The 5175-nt window shown below is 41.5% G+C and overlaps 1 long non-coding RNA gene across 1 annotated transcript; it reads right to left on the reverse strand.

The window, feature by feature from the left end:
- Window positions 1-2736: 2736 nt before the first annotated feature.
- LOC132085304 (uncharacterized) lies at window positions 2737-4961 on the reverse strand. Its single transcript, XR_009420194.1, has 2 exons — window positions 4881-4961; window positions 2737-2934 (listed from the first exon to the last, which is right to left on the reverse strand). It is a non-coding gene; the product is annotated as an uncharacterized LOC132085304 (long non-coding RNA).
- Between the last annotated feature and the right edge of the window lie 214 nt (window positions 4962-5175).

Consider the following 5175-nt stretch of genomic DNA (forward strand, 5'->3'; position numbering starts at 1 on the left):
GTGCTTGTTTGTGACTACTGGTATTTAAAAACACATTTCATCCTTGCCCTGAAAAGCTATTATTAACTAGGCTAAATCTGAAAAACAACATTGAGAGCCTAAAGAAACTTGGTTTTGATTTGTGTATCATTTGTCCTGAGCCTGGTATGATGTCCTGAATTTAGCCATGAAGTTTTACATGTGTAGAACCCTATTCTCTTTTATTGCTGAGCTATAAGAATTGTAGAATCAGATTCATAGAATAGTCTGGGTTGGAAGGGACTTTAAAGATCATCCTGTGCCCCCCCACCCTGCTATGGGCAGGGAAAACTTCCACCATCCTGGGTTGCTCCGAGCCCCATTCAACACGGCACTGGGCACTTCCAGGGATGGAGCAGCCACAGCTGCTCTGGGCAAGTTTTGCCAGGAGTTGGCACTCACCACCCTAACAAGAAAGAGTTTCTTCCCAGTGTCCCATCTAACCCTTCCCTCTGGCAGGGAGAAGCCATCCCCCCTTCTCCTATCACTCCGGGCCTTTGTAAATAGTCTCTCTCCATTTTTCTGTTGGCTCCTTCAGGTGCTGTGTGGTGTTCGCAGGGGTCCCAGGACAAGGGGAGAGATGAGGATCTGACTCCATGTTTCAGAAGGCTGATTTATTATTTTATTATATATATTATATTAAAAGAAAATTATATAATAAAACTCTACTACAAGAATAGAAGAAAGGATTTCATCAGAAGGCTAGCAAGGAAAAGAATAGGAAAGAATGATAAAAAAACCTTGTGACTGACCAGAGAGTACAAGACACCTGGACTGTGATTGACCATTGATTAAAAACAATCACATGAGACCAATCAAAGATTCACCTGTTGCATTCCACAGCAGCAGATAACCATTGTTTACATTTCATTTTTGAGGCCTCTCAGCTTCTCAGGAGAAAAGATCTTTTCATAAAATATGTCTGTGACAGTACTGGAAGGTCCAATTAGATCACCCTGAAGCTTCTCTTCTCCAGGCTGGACAATTCCATGTCTCCAAGCCTTTTCTCCCAGAAGAGTGCTCCAGCTCTCTGGTCATCCTGGTACCTCTTCTGGACTCTCTCCAGCACCAACCTGTCCTCCCTGTGCTGGGATCCCAAGGCTGGAAGCAGCTCTGCAGGTGGGGTCTCACAAGAGCAGAGTGTCCACCTGTCTGTCCAAAAGCATCTTCCATTGTTTGCATGATCTATTCTTCCTATGTTTTCCCATTCCTTCTTACGTATTTTCTGTATATTCCCCTACTTCACTTCCTCCCCTTCAAAATCCAAACCTTTGTATGTCAAAGAAGCAAAACCAGGACAAAAGTTCCAGCAAGCACATACATTTTCTTTTCATTTGACTGCACTGTGCTAGTTCCTCTGCAGGGAAGGGCCAGTACATGCAGAAGGCCGAGTAACTCCTGTGTGGTTTCCAAGATCAGAATTCTGATCACTGAATTATGTGTTCGTGCTTCAGACAACGTCGTTTTCAACTTGGCAAATGGGAAGCTAATTATAAGACACCAATGAAAGACACGGTTATTTGTAATTAAGCCTGGCAATAGATCACAACAATACTGCTGCAGCCAAGTACTGCCATGAAGGAGGAAAAGGTGTCCCCTTCTACAAGGAGAACTGCAATGGATCCATGATCTGCAACAGAAGATACAGCTCAAAAGGGCTGTGAAGGGAAGACCCCTGAGAAATTGGAAAAGGGCAAGTTGTTTAATGTGATTCTTAGTCGGTCAAACCTAGATACTGTTTAAAAATCCTAGACAACAGGAAGCCCTGGATTACTTTCCTTATTGACTTTCTCTCCTTTCCCTTTCTGTGCCTGTATCATCTTTGCACTGCACTACGTGGAATAGAATAAATTTTCCTTTGAGGTTCCCTGTACGTACTGGCTTTGACGTGATCTTGCTTCTTGCTTTGCCCATCAACAGAGGGACCTGGGTGTTTCTATCCCAGGGGAAAAAGCCATTTATTTTTTAAACTGAAAGTTATCTTATGAAAGACTCCAAGAGGGATGGAGGGATAGAAAGTAAAAACTCCTTTACTGATACTTAACTATCAATTCATTCAAACTATTCTTGGCCAAATATAAGTGTGCAGAATGCCAGAATTAGGTATCCAGGGGTCTTTGAAAAGAGCCATCCCTATAAACCAGGTGGAATTAGAATGTGGTCACACAAGGACACAAGATCCAGCTGATAATGTCTAACAAGCACTGCACTGAGCTGCAATAATTAGTTACAGAACATCTGCCCAGCCTGCTGCATGCAAAGAGAAATTAGTTCATCTGAGCCACTAGCACAAGGTTTAACTATTAAAAAGGGGTTCAGATTGACTTTTTTCACTTTGCTTAACAGCAGATGAGATTTTTCATGGAGTTTCAAGTGTTATTCCCAGCCTTCAGCCGGACCACTGGGTAAAGCTATATTTCTGCAGTGTCATTGTTTTTGTTTTATGGTCACTGACATAAAAAGTAAGCTTCTCCTATTCCCATTGCTTCAACCAACATGAGGCTTACATGGTCATGGCCTCTATCTCTACAGATAAATTCCTATTTCTCTATTTCCATATGGGAACTTTTTCCTCAATTATCCATTCCAATTAAGTTTTATAGTAATAGATGTTCCAAGAATATTGAGCTGCTAACAACTTCAAGAAAATTAAATTGAGTTTTTGCCTGCGCAGTTAATTTTGACCTGGTAAACTCCAGAAAATATACACTGGAAAAGTGGTATTAAAATGATTTATCTGTGCAAAACACCTTAATCAAAGTTTGCATCCTTCTGGACAGCAGAGAGTCCCACCATGAAGAATATGTGTCACAGGGACCAGACTTGCCAAGTCCTCCTGCTTCCCAAGCTGCTCATTTCTGCTTTTTGTGTAGAACTCTCTCCTCTTGGTGACATTGAATCCTAGGAAGAACCACCCTGATGGACAAAACCACAAGGTTAGAATAAGTCAGTTTTCACATTCCGTATTTTAGCACACTTGCAAGAAGTGATAAGAAAGTGGGTGGCAAATGAGACCCGCTCTTTGAAATTACAGAGCTGTTCTCTAGAAAAATCTGAGCCATGAGAGAATGCACGTAAATACTCAGTGGCAGAAAATTACCCTCTACCCAAAAAGCAAAAGCATTTCTGGTTTGAGAGAAACTTCTTCCTTCCAAAACTGGACAAAGCTAGGAATCTTTCCCAGAATCTGGAAGTTCTCTGGACTCTGGGAAACCAAGAAGTCAATCAGTTGTGTTCCTGGTGGTTATACAAGAAAGGCTGTAGGAGCAATGCATCAGTTACAGGCAAAATGTGAAAGTTTGAGAACTTCCAGTGCTTCAAATGGAACATTTGGCACTCAGCAAAACAGTGTGTGGTTTCTCAGAATGTGTTTGAGCAACTCTTGTCAATATTGTGAGCACAATAATGAGTTGAATCAAACACATTGACAGCAGCTATATTGTACCATAGCTGGATGTTGCAGCTGAAATAGCTGCTAGTAAAGTCCAGGGTAAGGAAGCAAAAAAGGGCCCTTGCACAGTATCCACATGTGAAAAGTACATATTATATGGCTCTATGCAGATATTTACTATCTATATATTTTTGTATTGATAAATAGTGCTATCTTAACATTTTAATAATATGGTAAATGTCTTTTTGTAGTTAAAATAAGACCTATGTATGTGAGATTTTTTAAAAAGAAAATAATGAAGTACTTGCACCAGATAGCAGCCACAGAACACCTAAATCTTTCAGAGAAAGAGAATTTATTGCTCCATTATCAGAAGAAACAAACTTCTTCCTGCCTCGCTCAGCCCTAAAGACACCATTTAAGATTAAGAAAAAGAAGTTGACACTGACCAGACGGAATCCTGTGTTTGAATGGAATTTATGCATCATGGATGAGGTGTATGAATATACAACAGGTTGTTGCTTTTAAGGGTTAATCCTCTGTTAACGTGGGTCCTTTTTCAGAAAGAGGTACCCAGCCTGTCTGTAACTCTTTGTTTCTATTGTCTCATATTGTCCTAATCTAAGTTGTCCAAATTATTATTACTCTAATTATATTGCTATTTTTTATAACCATTTTATTACTATTAAACTTTTAAAATTTTAAAAACAGGTGATCGGCATTTTTCAACCACAGATGTTTAAATCAGCCACGTGGTGAGATGCTCAGGTCCCAAAGCAAGACTCGTGGTGGGAGTCCAGGTTTCTGTGTCTCGAGAGGCAAGGGCTGAACAGGGGCATGGGGCAGCACAAAGATGAGGGCCAACAGGGGAATAGGGAGTGGCTGAGGGACATAGGAACAAGGGGAAGGAGCCAACAGCCTCTGTTGATATTATATTTCTAGAGTCCCATACCTTCTGAGTGGTTTTCTCACACACAGCTCTTCACAGCAGTGTTGTTCCTGCTTCCTCATCAGGGCTCCTCCAAGGCTCTCCCTGACCTGCCCAACTCACTCCCTTTTATCCCAGTTATCTTCATTAGCCACAGCTGCCACCCAATTAAGGACATCACAACTGCAGCCCATTTAGAACAACTAGGACTGAGGCAAGGCCACTTATACAATACATATGTTTTACTAAGACTCCTACTATATTTCCCCCTTTTCTTTTACTTACAGATATTCAAATACAATATAGATATTCAAGTACAATACATACATTTCCCCAGGACTCAAAGGCCATGTACAACACACACAGCTCTGTGCTCAAAGGCCATGTTCTTCTACAGCTCTTGGCTCTCCTATCTTCTATCACATCTTGTTGTTGTTATATTTCTAGAGTCCCAGCTCTCGGGCTGCCGCAGCTCTCAGCTGTCCTATCTTCTATCACGTCGGGGTCACCAACAGTTGCTATTGTATTTCTAGAGTCCCATACCTTCTCTGTCTGGCTGGTTTTCTCACAACCATCTCTTCACAGCAGTGTTGTTCCTGCTTCTTCATCAGGGCTCCTCCAAGACTCTCCCTGACTAGCCAACCCACCCCCTTTTATCCCAGTTATCTTCATTAGCCACAGCTACACAATGAAGGACATCACAGCTGCAGCCCTTTTAGAACAACTAGGATTGGGGCAAGACCACTTATACAATACATATATTTTACTAAGACTCCTACTATAGGCCTCTAACAGCTTTTCTTGTGTCTCCCAAACTAAGGGAATGCCTCTCAGGGTC

This window comes from Ammospiza nelsoni, chromosome 30 (genome assembly GCF_027579445.1).
Source record: "Ammospiza nelsoni isolate bAmmNel1 chromosome 30, bAmmNel1.pri, whole genome shotgun sequence".
Lineage (NCBI taxonomy): Eukaryota > Metazoa > Chordata > Aves > Passeriformes > Passerellidae > Ammospiza > Ammospiza nelsoni.